The sequence below is a fragment of the Mus caroli genome, chromosome 1 (genome assembly GCF_900094665.2).
Source record: "Mus caroli chromosome 1, CAROLI_EIJ_v1.1, whole genome shotgun sequence".
NCBI lineage: Eukaryota > Metazoa > Chordata > Mammalia > Rodentia > Muridae > Mus > Mus caroli.
Genome location: NC_034570.1, coordinates 24,043,621 through 24,061,052, shown reverse-complemented (window position 1 = coordinate 24,061,052; position 17,432 = coordinate 24,043,621). Strand labels below are relative to the sequence as shown.

Sequence of the window (17,432 nt, the reverse complement as noted above, 5' to 3'; positions counted from 1 at the left end):
TGATTTTAACTGTGCTGATTGATTATACAATGAGCTTTTAGGATGCAAGGACGCTCCAGAGTAGCATGGTAACATCGGTTCTAAAGACTTATTTTTGTTTTTAAATTTGTGTATGTACGTGTGTGTGTGAGCATACACGTGCACAGGTACCCATGGTGATCAGAGGTTTCTGCTGCTATGAACTGGAGTTACAAGTGGTTATAAGTCACCTGACATGGATACCAGTAATGGAATGCAGTGCTTCTAAGACAATCTGTGGTTGTAACTGCTAAGCCAACTGTCCAGCCAACTGAAGACAGTAGTGTTAATTCAAAAGTTAGAGATTGATATTCAAATATTTGACCTCTTTCTGAATTAGGTAAAGTATCATTTGTGTTAATATATTAATATATATACTTATTTTAGTAAATTAATTAACAGTTAATATCTCATAGAAATTTATTGATGTCATTAATATGCTTCACACTTTCTGGGATGTTGACTCTAAAATCATTTTAGGAAAAATTTTATGATAACTACTTGACTACATCTCAAATTTAGGTCATATCACTTCAGAAAATTATTAATAGAATCACAATAAAAATACAACATAAAAATATAAAATGTATCCATTCTTATTCCTACATATATGTGCATATATTCTTGGAGATATTTTATAAATATTCTATTAGTATTTGACTTTATTCTGAACATACAGATTTGACTATTACTGCTTTGTTATGTCCAGTTACATATATTTATTTATTCAAAGTGAGTTAAAAATGAACTACAGTTCTTTTTTATCCAATGAGCTATAATTTAAAAATACAATCTTAGAAATGATATCTAGTATGCAAATCATATATGATAGTTTATAAAGAATTTTATACCATAATACATATAATTTATAATACTCTAATCTTTCAACTATTACTCTTTTCTCAATACCAATTTATATTTGTCAATGTATGAGAAATATTGTGACATATAATGGTAATGTTTGTGATCAGGATAAAACCATGTCTTGAAAAACTTATATTAAAAAATATATTGCACATTTGTTGAAGTGAACAGTTGCAGGTGAATTCTGAAGTCAGAAAAGTATAAGTGCCTTCCAATATGCCTTTTCAATTTTGAGGTAGTATTTCTCATTGAACCTGGACCACCAGTTTTTAATAAGACTGACATCCACCTAGCCAGCAATCTCCCTGTCTTGGCATCCTTCAATGCTGGAGATGCAGGCATGTGAGAGACAGAAATCATCTTCAATTTTTTTTGGTGCAGGGAGACAATATCTGGTCTTCATGATTGCAAAGCTAGTGCTCTTAACTGCTGGGTCACCTCTTCAGTCACACTATTTGGTCTTGAGGATAAATTACATCATACTTCAAATTTCAAGTTGTATCATTAGGATTCCTAATCTAAATACAAGACGCAGAAATGAGTGGCAATTTCAAATGTGGTCAAAATTGTAAATACTCCATCTGATCTTATTACACAGATGAAAATTCAGGCCAGTAGCAATTTACTTAGTCACCTCGAGATTGGAACAAATTTCTCAGCTATATTACCTATAATCTATATTTCCTGTGAATACCTACAGGTTCCCTAATGGGAGCACATGAAGCCTAATAAGATGGCAGCTGCTGCTTTTTGTCCTGGTTATTGTTGGAGATTTTGTCAACATCATGACAGTAGAGTCATTTGGCAAGAGGAATATCTAATTATAGAATGCCCTTATCAGGTTGACCACAGCCAAGTATGCAGTGAGTTATATCATGATTAATGATTGAAGGGGGAGGGCCCACACCACTCTGAATGGTGACAACTCTTGGCACGTGATACTACATTTTAAAAGAATGTGGGCTTGGGGTGGTGAGGAAGCCACAGGGAACAAGTCAGAGTGTAATACTCCTTCATAGATTCTCAGTTTCAGCCTCTAAAGCTCCTGCCTTGGGTTCTTGCCCTACTTCCCTCAGTGATGGAGTATAACCTAAGAGATATAAGTTGAAATAAATCCTTTACTCCATAAGTGTGTGGGGTTTTGTTTGTTTGTTGTTTACATTAATTGAAACTGTATGACCTTGTGCTAAAACAAAGACCAAATTCAATAAAAGTGTTGTAGTCCATCATTGAAAGAATGCAAGGAAGGAACACAAGGAAGAAACTTTTAGGAAGAAATTGAAGCAGAGACCAGAGAAAGACCATCTTGGCTTGTTTCCATGCTCACTTTCAGGTACCTTTCCTATAAAGTCCAAACTCGGGATTGTTACCACTTACAATGAAAGAGGCTCTCTCACATCAATTAACAATCAAGACAATGACCCACAGGCATGTTTAATGGACAATCTGATAAAGGCAATTTATCATTGAGGTTCCCTCTATCCAGGTGTGTCAAGTTCACAAGCAAGAAAAGTACCACACCAGTACTGAATGTGGATGTATCAATGGCAGTCATTGGGATTGTTGACAAACACACTCTTACTGCTTACAGTGTGCTTCTCTATTCCATACTAGTCTCCTTTACTCCCTCCCTTGTCTCCTCTCTTCTTTCCACTATCTTCTCAAGTTCCGCTTAATTTTCTGCTTGTAGTACAAAATCTGTGTTTAAAATGCAAAAAAGATTCCAGATGCTCTAGCAAATAATAGGGATGAGTAAAATTCAAAGATATATTTCTCTGTACCCATTGGAGATAATAGGTACCAGTGTGGTTGAAACAGGCTGCAGAAGAGAAGTGATGGAGGGATTCCTGTAGGGGACATAAAGACACAGAAGAAAAACTATTGAATGCTTTTTTTTTTTTTATCAGAGAATGAGGTCAAATACAATGAAAAGTTGAAAATAATGAGAACTCAACAGCAGAAAAGAAGAATTGGTCTTTGAGAACAAAAGTGCACACATTCCAACAGATCAGAACACCATCAATCACAACAAGCTAAACATGAAGGTATCTTTTAATATACAATAGGCTGTAGTATACATTTTAGAGAACACTTGACATTCAATTTTAAAATTTATAATGAGAAAAAAAACTTAATGATTATAAGTAATCAGAAAATCTCCTAAAAAAAAAAAACAAGAAACAAATAATGAAAACAGAAAAGAAACAAAGAAAGGAAGAATGAAAGAAAGAAAGAAATAAAGAAAGAAAGAAAGAAAGGAAGGAAGGAAGGAAAAAAGTAAACATGCCATTGCTGATAAAAATCAGAATCACAAGTCTAGGATGATGATAAAACATCACTATTTTAGCATTACAAGGAAAAACAACTGACTATGGAAAATAAATAAAATTATTCTTAAAGGAATATCATCAAGTAGTTTAAATTACTGAAGTTTTCAACAAATGCGTATGTGTATTTTTGAAAATATATGTATATTTTTGAAAATTTTCTCGAGATTTATTTTACTGTCTTAAATTGTATGAAAAATTATCTGAAAATTCAAGTGATTAAATCATATAACAATATCAAGTAGATATTTATAATTCAACCATTTTCAAATTGAAAATTTGTATCAAGGTATTAGGTGAATTAAAATTACAATAGATAAAATCTATTAAGTTCAGTATACATACTATATATTTGATATAAACAAATATATGATCCAATCAAATCACAAAGCCTACAATATGTTATCTAACAATTAAACTAATTGACAAATACAAATTATATTCAATTTTATTAATCATTTTATAGTGTTAATATAAATTTATAAAGAACTATAATGAATTACTGCCTATTTGAATTGACTTAGCATTGAATAAAAGTTCTAATATTTTGCCATATTTGATGTTAATGGCAAACATAACCTGCACTCATAGTCCACAGTACTGGATCAGATTGGTGTTCATATTTAACAAAGAAATATTTCCTCAAAATATATTTTCAACTTTCTATTATAAATTACTTCTGTGATTATTAATTAAACTGGAAAGGTATAATTCAAAATCAACAAAATAAAAAACTAAACATATGTAAATCATTTATTCTGACTCAGTTCAACTGATGATTTGACTTGAAGAAAATGATTTTCTCCTGGGGGGGGGGGGACCAATTGTATTTCAATGAAACATTTCTATGTCTATTGGCCGGTAGCACTTATAGGCTTTTAACTTTGTGTGATCATCTACTATTGCTTCAGAAGTTTTAGACTGTCAGCTGTGTAAATCAACAGACCCATGATGTTCCACTGGTATTGTATGAAACAATTTTGCCCGTTCAGGGTTCTCAAACCCCAAAAGACAACCGAAGAGCCGATTCCATACAATCGCCCTAGGGTCTTTTATTTACAAGCCTGAGCCCAGGCCACACCACCCTCACTGACTTAGCAGGACCTGAGGGTGAAGTTCCAGCTCTGAGCAGAAAAAGGTTTCCCGTGAAACCGCAATCAAACACGATGGGTTTCTAGCTTAGCACACATAGATTGAATGATTATAGTAAACAGAAAGGTGAGTGCTCTGAAGCAAAACCATGAACACAGGGTCTAAAAGTACATTTGAAACAACCACGGAGATGATTCTGATTGACTGCAGCTAGGGAGTAGCTAGGGAGTAGCTCTCTGATACGAGCCAAGGAGAGGTCACGGCGTCCTTCCTGGTACTTGGATGCAGCTTGGATTCAGCTACAGATCAATTTCTCTGGCACTTCTTTTAAAATGGAGGTCAGTCCCAAGATGGATTAGGTTTGGCTTCTCAAAAAGCTGGAGTAAGTCATTCTCTACAAAATGAAACTATTACACCAATCAAAGAACACTGTAGCTCTAGCTATATTTGTAGCAGAGGATGGCCTAGTAAGTCATGAGTGGGAGGAGAGGCCCTTGGACCTGTGAAGGCTCTATGCCCCAGTATAGGGGAATGCCAGGACCAGGAATGGGAGTGGATGGGTTGGAGAGCAGGGGGAGGGGAGAGGGGATAGGAGATTTTGGCTGTGGTGGTGGGGCTAGGAAAGGGGATAACATTCGAAATGTAAATAAGGAAATTATCTAATTAAAAAAAGAAAAAGAAAAAAATGCTCTTGTAAGATTCCATAAAGCTAATAACTACCATGTTTCTAAATGTTGGACAGGTTTTTAAAGTTTATTTTGTTATAAATTTTGTGTGTGTGTGAGAAAGAGAGAGAGAGAGAGAGAGAGAGAGAGAGAGAGAGAGAGAGAGAGAACATGCATGTATCCATTTATGTGTTCATCGCTGCAGGTGCCTGTGGAAGCCAGAAAAAGACCTCAGGTCCCCTGGACCTGGTTTAACGGATTGGTTGGAGCTTCTCAAGTGAATTATAGGGACCAAACTCCTTACTTCCAGGAGAGCATCAAATGTTCTTTCCATGTCTCTTGTTCTGAAATCTTAAACTGACCACTCCGGACACTGCCTCTTATTTGCAGTAGCAGGCATTATATTTTTCATTATGTTCTTTTACAGTTGAAATTACATGATGTGTTCAGTTTTGAATTTATTCTTTGTCTGAAGAATTTGATTCCTGATGAGTTTCTCAGAAATATTTCAATAGAGATGTAATTAAAATACATTGACTCTCTTTACGTTGGTCATAAACAGTATGCAAGAGTTAACTATTTTAAATAAATCTGAGACAAGAGCTTCACATAAAATAATACATTGTACTTCAAGCAAATGTGTTAATGTACATTGCTGTAAATCATATTAAGATAGCTATGTAATAATACTTTTAAAATTATACCTTTATTTTGGAAATGATTGATGCTGGGGATGCATTCCAAAGTCTTGGAAATACCAGAAAAAAAATGCTATAATATTAAGCCATATACCCAGCACTTGTGTTATTAAATTTGCATTTATTTGTAAATAAATAGTAGTTAGACAAATGTTGTATAAAACACTAATATCTAGAATATAGGCATATGTGTGCAAGAACTTAAATACCAAAAGACAAATATCTCAATCATTAAATAAGTTACTCTACTCATCCAACATTTTGAAAAGAATTAATCTAATACACACTTGATAAAATAGTCCACATACTTAGTTGCCAGGAAAATAAAAATAAAAATGATTGAGATTCCATCTAATCTTAGTCAGAATTTGTGTAACCAATAATACAGGTGACAACACATGCTGATGATGTGGAAAAATAGAAACCTTCATTCACTACTGGTAGCAATGTGGACTTGTGCAAACACCATAGAAACCAGTTTGTGAGTTCCTTTAAAAAATAAAAAATAAAACAATGTACTTTTTTTAGAAGAGAATGTACTCATGTATTCTAATTATTGTTCTCTTGCCAAAATAAAAGTATTGAATATAACTGAGGATTCTGAAATTTACAAAAGACTTACTCTGTAAAACGTTTCTTATCAAGAGATCTTACCAATCATTTTGTTTCAAAAACAAAAACAAAAGCAAAAACAGCTCACTTGCATGCTTTGTATAGACTTAAGAGAATACATGTCTATGTATACATGGTCTCTAGGAAACAACAAAAAATGGACTCATAAGGTTGTGTTTATATATGTGTACATACAGCTATTCTTGCAAAATAATAAAGAAAAACAAGCTTTCAGTTTAAGAAAGGGGAACATGGAAACAGTTGAACGGAGGGTTCTACAGAGAAACTTGAAGGAGGAAAGAGAAGTGGAAAAGTGGTGAAATATATTTTAGTTTTAAAATGTATAAGAAAGAAGAAATGTGTCTTCATTTACCTCTGACAAGACTAGACAAAGTCCCCATACATTCGATTGTTTCCTCATCTTTGATTGGCTGGATAATTTACCTCACGGATCAATTAGTAAGTAATATGCTGTTACCTGTGCAAACTCTGGAAGGCCTTGAAAATTAATCTCTCTTTCTTAACTTGAATTTGTACAAGAAAATATTATAAATTACATAGCTAGCCTATAGGTAGCATTAACTTATTTCTTCTTTCAAGAGAAGTCCAAATTCAAGGTATAGGTGCATCTATATTAAAGATTGATTTGTGCGTCCACAGAATGTTATCATATTATAGTCCCTTATGGTGACAGGGAAGCAGTCCACTAGATTCTGTGTCTTCATTGATAAGGGCCCACTCTCATAATACGTTCTCTGACAGACCCTACTTCCCAGAAAGTCATTGGTGATTAGATTTTATCATATATATTCTCTAGTTTGTATGTATTTACACAACATTCTCCTTCAGATTCTTTCTGTTAAGTTTCTGGTCTCCCAGCACAATATTCCCTAAGAGCTTGTCTGCCATACAACACACTTTGCCAACTTCCAACAGCAAGATATATTGCACATGTATAAAATGCTTTCTCTCCCTAGTACTTCCCATTCTTACAGTTTAAATAACACCATGAAAATAGTATTCTTTGGTTCTTTGTGACAGAGTCTAATTTAGCCCCTTTGATTTGGAATTGTTCTGTAACTGACTATTAAACTGGATTTCGTGATCATAAGGCCTCCATAGAGTGAATGTTGGAATCACAGGTATGCACCAACACACTCACATCAACTCAGTCATCTCAAATGAATTATGTCAAAAATATAATGAATCAACACCCATTTACTGAATCTCATTTTTCTGCTGGACAGTATTTTTGAGAAATAAATTTTATTGTACTTTGAGTATTTAAATTTTTATTCCCACATTATTTCTTACATTTTTTGATGTAAGTAAACTATTATATAAGCCATGTGCATAAAGTATTCATTTCTCCTGCTAGTTAGTTAATAATATAATTAAATAAATTTCAGTAAATATTGTCATATTCATTTAATTAAATGAAACTATCATTGTTTAGATACTCAACAATTATCTGAACCACACATTTTTCAGAAATATGTTTGTTAATATTTTTTCATTATTATTGCCTCAGTATTTACAATATATTTGATTTTGTGCATAATTTTAAAGACAGAATATTTTATTAAGAAATAGAATAGCTTCATCTGGGTGAAAATATGTAAAAAAACACACAGGACCTGTGCTAGCATGTTGATATTACTGTCTATTGTAAGGTAAAGTATGGACCTCCCAAGCCTTGGAGCCCCTGTGATCCTGCCTCCAAGTTAATTCTGATTGGTGGATATAAACGGTGACACCCAATACTGAGAAGAACAGCCATAGGTGGGGTTTAGGTTTCATGGAGAAGAGGATCAGGAGAGGAGAAGGAGAGGAGAAGTAGCCTAGCCATGGGTTAAAAGTCAAGAGAGCATGACCCTGATGGCTGCCCATTTGGAGCTAAGAGCAGCCCAGAGAAAACATAGTAAGTAGTAATTTAAAAATCGGGATTATTGTTAGGAAAGTAGGATTCCAACAGCATGGAGTGTAGGCAACAGAACTTGTGTTGTTTAAAGTTCATTGTAAATATAAGGCCTGTGTGTGTTTTTTATTCCAGAATTCAATAATCAAAGGGAAAGTAGAAATGCTGGGCCAGGATTTGAATATTTACTACAATACCAGTGTTATTGAGGATTTGAGTCTTGGAGGAAAATAATAGAAGCATAGACATGGGGAAAAAATAAAAACCTTTAATGCTTTGAACACAGGGTATTAGGATTGTCTCAGTGGTAAAAGTAACAGTTATGACTAGAATCATGGAGTTTGTTGCTGTTCTCTTGCCTTTTACACTCTGACTGATGTGTCCTCAGGAATGCTCTCAATAGCCCGGGAAATCTACTGTACATAATTAGGAGGAGGAGGATAGAGAAGAAAAGCAGCTTGACATCTTCTTACCCACTTCACTGTGATATGCCTGGAAATCAACCAGTCACACTCAAAATAGCAGTAGGAAATTGAGTTAGCAAGTGAAGCAGAATAAAGACAGATTTCTATGTAGAAAAAAAGAAATCTGGTCAGAGGGCTCATGCATGAAGTCACTCTTAAGCACATGCTAAATTGTTTACCCAACAGAAGAGGACACAGAATTTTTGTCCACGTAACTTGAATGATGTATAATTCTCAGTGGAAATCTGTTCAAATCGTGTTATAAAGTCTAGTGAATCAAGCAGGATACTACTTTTTCAGAATAGCATTTACAAATTTCAAACTTTAGATTCTAAATGATATGAGAAAAATGCTAGATCTCATTTTAATATTTGGAAGCAAAATAAGTAGATTTATTTGTTTCAAAATATGGAGGATATATTAAAGATCATTTTTTGTGGTATACTTGACAGTTTGTGAGTTGTAAAAAAAAGTTCATGTTCCCTATTACTAATAAAACAGAACAGCAAGTGTCTCCTAATGAATTACCCATGTCAGTACTGTAGTATGAGAATACTTATAAACATACTAAAAAAATTATGTAGCTTCAACACTCTGATCCACTGTCATCATTTTGAATTGGATAAACTTAAGCTAAGGTCTCTAAGTGTGTAATGGATCAACTGAACATATTTTCTTCATTAATTTAGATAATATAATATGAAAATCCAAATGTTGTTAAGGTTTTGAAATTATCAGCTGCCATTCCTAATCACAACTGCAGATTTCAATGACCTAACTCAGTCAGGGCTTCTCAACTTTTCTGGCAATGACTTACATAGCTGAGCACCCTACGACAGGTTTCCAACTTAGTTTTCATTTGAGTTCTTCCTTTACTTTCTGTTATTTTTCTTTAAGTTGCCAACCTGAAACACAATACAATTTTACCTTCCAGGTTCTATTCCTCATATCTGTAATTATCCTCCTGGTATACAACATGAGAATGCAAATCCATATATTCTATATGAGCCTCACTCCTATTTTCTGTAACCCATCAACAGTAAAATATTTACTTAAATATTCAACTCAAACCATCTAAGTTTGGTTCAGAATTATTTCACAAGAAAACATACACTAGTACATCTACCCAAAATTAAAGGACAAATTTAGATTTTTTAAATTTCTGATTCCTTATTTGAGTCTCTCTATGAGAATTAGTCTCTGCCAGCAATGAGCATCTTACTCAATGTCCAATTCAAAGTGATTAGCCCTGATGCTATATACATACCAAAAAAAAAGCAGACTTAGCAAGTTGTACTTATAGTTTTGTATACACACAAATACATACATACACACAAACACACACACACACACAAACACACACACGAAAAGAGCCTCTTAGCTTGAGAGAGGGAGACCTGAGAAGGGCTAGAGGCAGAAAAGAGGAGGGGAGAGTGATATAATTGTATTTCATATTTCAATTAGAAACAAATTTTTAAAAAGTTGTGAAAGGAACCAGTCACAAAGTACAGTGAAGTTTATTAATGAAATACAGGATAAGTATACTTGCTACCATATAATTGGCTAATAAGGAAGCATATGGTACCAGCAATACCTATGACAATCATTTGGTCTATACTCTAGATTATTTTTCAGTTTTATTACTGATAAGAATTAAAAAAATATTGCTGGACATCTATAATACCATAAGAAGGCTATAATGCTGCCATAGGAACAGACTCCAAAATTGTTCTCTGTGAATGGTTGGAGACAGGGGATTTTAAATTATTGCCAATCTCCACAAATTGAAATTCAACTTACCACATTTAGTGAACAATAGCCTGAAGCAATATTTGGTTCAATTTGATAAATAAAGTTTTATCATATTGAACACACCATCTTGAATTCTGTTTTGAGCATCAAGATATGCCTTTGTTTTATAAATCCATGGTTCTCAGATACTATTCCCTCCAGTTGTTCAACAATCCAGTGACTAATACAACTACACGATGTGCCCCAAAGAGAACATTTTGCTCTGAACTTACTTAACCCCAGGAAAATCTTAGAATACTGAATTCATGTTTTTTGAGGTCTTTGAGTGTTGTACTTTCTTACCTTAGTTCACATGTTTCTCACTTACTTCTCCCTTAAAGAAGAGACTCTTGTATTAGAGTCTTCTTTCTTATTCCTGACTGGTATACTCGTGGTTGAGCTTCTTAACCTAGATTTCTATCATGTTGTGATATGTGAATTGTGCCATACCAGTCAGTGCTTTGGGCTAAAGACCAAGGGATTTAGGCTTAGTCTTCTCTTGGCAGGGCGTTGAGCTCCTGCTCTTGGTCACTGCAGTACTCTGGTCCATTTTGATAACAGTTTTACAGAGACATCTCGGCACCATATATATTATTTTGCGTGAGTACTTCTGCAGATGAAGTCATTATTCCCCTTTGCCTTTTAGAAGAGGAAGTACGCTTGTGACTCATATAACTCTTCGTGATTAGGGAGACACCTCAGGGCAAAAATTGATTCCGATTTTCTTCTACCTCACTTCTATGACAGATCAAACTTTGTTATAAAATCTTTATAGATTGAAGACGGTGTCTGCCTTTATATCTCTGGTTAGTCTTGAACTTAGTATATGAATCAGGATAGAACTCACTATTTAGACCAGGGTGGCTTCAAAATCACAGAGATATGCTTCTCTGTCTGTTAAATATTAGAGTGATAGTTATGTACTATCAACAAAACTGGCTACCCTCCACTACTTTCACCTTACAACTTCATGTGTGTGTGTATTCTCTCTCTCATTTCTGTCTTTCTGTCTCTGCTGGGGACAGCATACAATGATAGGGACTGCCTGCAGTAGGCCAAGATGCAGACGTCTCAGAAGCCAGAGGCAGCTCCTTGTAGAAAAGGATGGTGTCTGGGACCCCGGAGAAGCAGAAGACCCATCTCTACAGGGGACCTGGATCTGAAATAAGGGACTGCCTGCAGTAGGCCAGGATGGAGACATCCTAGTAGCCTGCAGCAGCTCTTTGTAAAAAGAAGTTTTGTTCCTATTTTTACTAACCTTAGCCATGGACAATGGCTGTATAGATTTCATTTGTGTGTGACTGCTTTGCAGTTGACCTTGGTGTGCGTAATTATTCCATTATATCTGACTTTCTTGCTTCTGTCTCCTTCTGCTCTGGTGAATTCCATGAAACTAGATGTTCTTTGATGTATTGATTTTTTAACAATTAAAAAATAGAGGTTTGGGGCATAGCACAGCACAGTCCTATTGGCCCAGGTGCATGTTGTGTGTTCTCATCTTGGGAACAATGTAATTACTGCACAATGGTAGTTCCAGATTAATGCATGATATGCAAAGAAAGATTGAAGAAATATTAGAAAATTAAATAGAGCCAATATTGGGACCTCAAGAAAGAAAAAAAAAACTATTGAAGTTATGAAATAAGTTTTGCATAACACTTGAGAGCAGTTCCTGAATAAGCAAGTATAGAATATGTAAAATCTTATATTAGTAAAACTAAGTCAAAAAACTGGAACTCTTAGGAGAGTCATTGTGTGCAATGTGCAGAAGCAGAAAGCTAGTAGAACTATTGAATTAAGGCTTAAGTTGATTCTTTCTGGCCACTGCCTGGCAGCTTTTATCCATGTCCATGTCACAAGAAAATGCAAGCAGCTGGCCTCGGAGCTCTGAGCACCGAATTATAATAAGTTAAAGTTTAAATCATGATAAGTTTGCAATTATTATTATTTTGGCTATAGGCTGGGAATAGGGAAGCTTGAAACTTTAGGGAACAACTCTAATTCTTGATCCTTTGTGGTATGTGGTTACTCTTTTGTATTTGATTTGGCAATGATTGTACAACATCTTTTTTTCTACTTTTGGAGTATCAATAAAAGACTGGGGCAAGAAGAAGGCTAAAGAGCGAGTAAGAGCATGTAGAGAGTGAGTGAGGAGTGTGTGTGAGGGGAATGTGGAGAGTGAATGAAGAATGAGAGAGAGGAGAGAGAGAGAGAGAGAGAGAGAGAGAGAGAGAGAGAGAGAGAGAGAGAGAGCATGAGAAGAGCATGTGAAGAGTGAGTGGAGAGAGAATGTGAGATGTGCATGGAGAGTGTGTGAGAGAGTGAAAGAAGAGTGCATGTGGTATGTTTGTGAGATGTGTGTGAAGAGTGNGTGTGACAGTGAAAGGGGAATGCACAGAGGTGTGTCTGAGTGTGAGAGTTCAAGAAAAGGTAAGCACACAGGAGAAAAGCAGAGTGTGCAGGAGAATGCAGAGTGTGTGCAGCCTCACGCTGCGAGCGAGAGCGAATGAGTGAGAGAGAGAGAGAAAGCAGAGAATGAGAGAGAAGAGAGAGAAACTTTATGCCTTGAAAAATTGCCTGTCAACTTGTACTCCAAAAGTAGTCTCTGTATACTTATTATGTGCCTTCCAAATATCCCTGCTTCCACTTGAGAACTCTGATCCTGGGTCGAGGCTGGACCCCACATGTCTCTCTGTCTCTGTTTCTCTCTCAGGGTGTGTGTGTGTTTGTGTGTATGTGTTTTTCTTTCTCACTGAGTGCATTTAATGGAGCCTGAATATTTGTGTATGTGGATCATCTTCTGGAGTATGGCTATCCAATTTCAATACCAAAACTTCTCAAAAACTTAATCTTTCTTATGCAGTGACTATCAATTGCCACTGTTTCAGAAGATAAGGATGAGTCTTCATTGTTCCTCCCTACAAGAAGGTTGTTTTTAGAAGTCCAGTTACTAAGGCATTTACAGGAACAGTAAAGATTTCCGCTAGCTCTGGTTCCTTTAGCCAAAACTTCACATACATTGTCAAGTATCTTTGAGTAGCAACGTGGTCTCTCCTCTCATCTGAGCTTAGATGATATAAATATAGCAGATGGATTTATCATTTCCAAATCTCTTTGTCCTGATCTCTACTAAGTTATTCTGACAAGGATCACTAGAAAAATATAAAATTGATTCCCTAGTTATATCCTCCCCAAGTGAGGAGCTGACGTCTATAATTTTGTTGAATAACTGTTCATCTGAAAGATTATACTATAGTATGAAAGAAATTCAGTAATAGAAAGCAATTTATACATGTCAGTGCTCATAATGAAAGTGTAGTAGTATATATGATATATAAAAATATATGGCACAATCCCATGTAGGGCATATATATATATATATATATATATATATATATATATATACATATATATACATATATATATATGTGTGTGTGTGTGTGTGTATGTGTATATGTGTGTGCATGTATGTATATACATGTGTACATAAGTATGTATGCATACATATATACACATATAAATACACATACATAAATATATACAAATATATGTATATATACTTATGTATATATGTACACACATATATATGATACAGATATCCATACATAAACACACACACACACACACACACACATATCCCCTTACATGGGACAGGGAATGTGTCAAAATGTTTGCTTCTATGACCCATAAAGTTAAAAACTGTATAGAAACATAAAATACAATTAAGGTAGCAGCTTTCTCTAGAATCTAAAACATGAATGACATCAGGTTCACATGTCAGCAGTTTTGTATAAAATGACCTGAGAATGTAATGATGTATTTGGGAAGGACATTGGATTATTCGAAATACTTATATGATAAATGGTTTATAAGCTTTTAAAAATAACTGCATATATTAGAAAAATACTTGTCAATTACAAGACATCCTTGTTTTATGGGATGAACATTTGCATCTTTGCAAACATCTCTCTTGTGAAAAGGTCAGTAGTAATGTGCTCACATAAGCAGATGGGAGCTTTGGGAGGTAATTAGAAGGTAATTCAGCCACTCTTAATGTCTCCAGAATTTAAAGCTCTTTAATTTTCATGCCAGTGGTCATCCACAACCTGAACAAAACTCTTAAACGGAATCAGACTGTGCAAATCCCTCCATCAGTGGCTTCCAACCTCCAGGTCTGGGGGAAACACACTCTTCAAAATAATTTGTTAATGATTCATATGCTTCACTTTTTCCATGGGAGTTTTTCAAGTATTTAGTGTTCACAGATCACATTCCAACATCTACACAGCAATGATTTTAAACATGTTACCATTCTACCACTGTTATTTTAGACAGGCAACTGAAGCTCAAACAATTATGTTTGTAATTGATTAAATGTGTGTATGTGTGTGTGCCACAGCTTAGACATCAAAGCCAGAGAGAAACTTTTGGGAGTCATTCCATTATATGTCTCAAAGATAAAAATTCCTTTTGTCAGACTAGTCCAATGAAGTCCCTTTATCCTTTGGGCCATCCAGCCTCTACTGGAAACAATGGTTTCTAACATGACATGTTTGTATATTCATGTTGCTTATGTCCAGGAACTAGAATAATACAACTTTCCACAAGCAGAGCTCTCACAACTAAAACTAAGTTTCTGACAGGAAAACACATTCGGAGAGTGATTGTGAAAACTGACCATCAGGGTAGCTCAGGAGAAGTAATGTGTATTCAAAGAGGCCCAGAAGATTTGCAGCTGTGGGGCAGATCCTCATTTGCATCTTGCACAGCTTGCTTGCTCTGGTTGCATTTGCCAGCTCACAGTTAAGGAGTGACTTCTGGTATACACTTCATGGTTACCCTAGAAACCCATGTGGCAAGCTGGCCTCCTGCTCTCTCAACAATCCCCTGCCACAATTCAATCATCTTGATTTGATTTTTCTGATTTTGGATAACCTCTAAGTTATGTTACTGTATTTGTTACACAGTATCTTGTAGAGCCCAGGATGGTCTCTAACTTGCTCCACAACCAAGGATAATTTTGAATATCTGATCATTTTCCTTCACCTCTAGAGTCTCGAGATTACAAATATACATCACCACCCTAAATTCTGTGAGTGATAGAACCTGTAAGTCGTCGAGTGCATGCTGAGTAAGCACTCAACCAAGTTCACTCCATCATCAGTCCCACACTTATTCTCTATTATCTATGGGAGTATTGCCATAAGGCATAAAGATTCCTACTCACCCAGTATTATTTTGGGAGCCAGCATTACCAAACAGTCTTTCCACTAGAATCTTGATAAACTGTCATAGTTTACTATAATTGTCTATATATCTGTCTTCCTTATTAATCACCATCTCCACTTTCCTCTCTGTTCTATTAATTATTGGATCAAGGCTCATGATTCAGCATCTGGCATCTTGGTGATACTCAAATTTTATTGAGTATTTGAGGAAAGCGTTAGCTAAAATTGTGCTCAGCAGTGTTCTATCAGAAAGGTTATTAGGTGAATGGCCGTTTCCCCTGATTCATAAAATGGTACAAAGGCTAAATGCAAAAAGCAGTGCCTGGCCAGCAGGAATAAATGACAGTAAATTTAGTGCTCATGATTTACTACAATTATGTTAGAAATATTCTACTTTGTTTCTGGCATCAATACTGGTATCAAATAATACCTCATGCTATGACCCTTTTATTTCCATGTGTGCATATTCATATTTTTCAATTTCTTTTGGTTCTATCTCTGTGCACATATTCTACTTTGAAAACATAAAAGACAGATGCTGATCAAGTTGCATCTGTTGCAGTCATATTGCAAAGCCTGATGCAGACAAAGCTGTACACAAGATAGTCTTTAGACTATAGTATTTGATAGTTATAGTTGGTATCAGTCAAGAGTAATAAAAATGATTTCTGGCTGAATAATAAAATTTATGTTTTCAATATCTTTCTGGTACACCTAAATTTACTCTGAAATAAACTAATTCATTATACTTTATGGAATAAACTGAATTTATTTCACACACTAGCAATCTTACTTTAATAGATTTATAACTACCAAATAACATTCCTGAGGGTGGATCCAAAAATAAATTCACCATGTAAGGTTTTATTTCTTCTCTTGCATTTTACCATGCATAGGATTCCTTTCTATTTGGCCTTACACATTATAGAGTAATTTCAGATATATTCATTCATCATAATTACCAATAACTTTCCACTACTAACTACATTAAAATAAATAATTTTATGTGCTTAAAAGATCCTACCTGAGAACTATATTTAAAACATTTTATTAAAAGAATTTATATTGTAATTGAAAACAATTTTCTTCAATTTAATGATCTCTTCCAGACCTTACTTCAAATATTGCCCATTTTTTCCCAACCTACCATTCTAGTACATTGTAATTAGTTGTGAGGACTCAGGTTTCCACTCTATTACTGAGCTGTTGAAGACAATATTAAACCATCAAGTCTAAGAATTGATAATTGATTCTGGTTTCTTCAAATTCACAATCCTTATAGTTGTGAAGAAAACAAGATTATTAATGATGAAGAGAAATAAAGTAAATTATGCCACTAGTTAAATAAATAAAGACAATATACTATGTTAGATTAAATCAAATATATATATAAAATATGATTAATTTAATATATCTAATCTTCTTTTATTTGGCTACAAAAAAGTTTATGACTTCCTAAATGCCAGGTATCTTTTACAGTCATTATTTTCTTGCTGGGTGAAGTGGTTATAATTTTGTTTAGTGATATTCCTATATAACACACCTACCTACTTCTTTAAATATTCACAACTTTAATGCTTTTCCTGAGAATATGTAAATATATTCCTTAAAACTTTCATTCTGACTACATTGTACCAACACAGACTGAATTCTTTTTTTTTTTTTTTAATTTAGTAAGTTTTAGGAAATCTTTATTGTGTGTCCTGCAAAGTACAGATTCAGGATTCTTTCCAATTGTCTCATTTTCCAGGGTCT

General features: G+C 34.7%; 1 long non-coding RNA gene across 1 annotated transcript in view; it reads left to right on the top strand.

Moving 5' to 3' along the window:
• The first annotated feature begins 272 nt into the window (after window positions 1–272).
• LOC110305467 overlaps window positions 273–17,432 on the top strand; it is a 57,166-nt gene continuing 40,006 nt past the window's right edge. The window contains exon 1 of the long non-coding RNA XR_002379162.1: window positions 273–358. This is a non-coding gene — a long non-coding RNA (uncharacterized LOC110305467). The remainder of the gene's footprint in view (window positions 359–17,432) is intronic.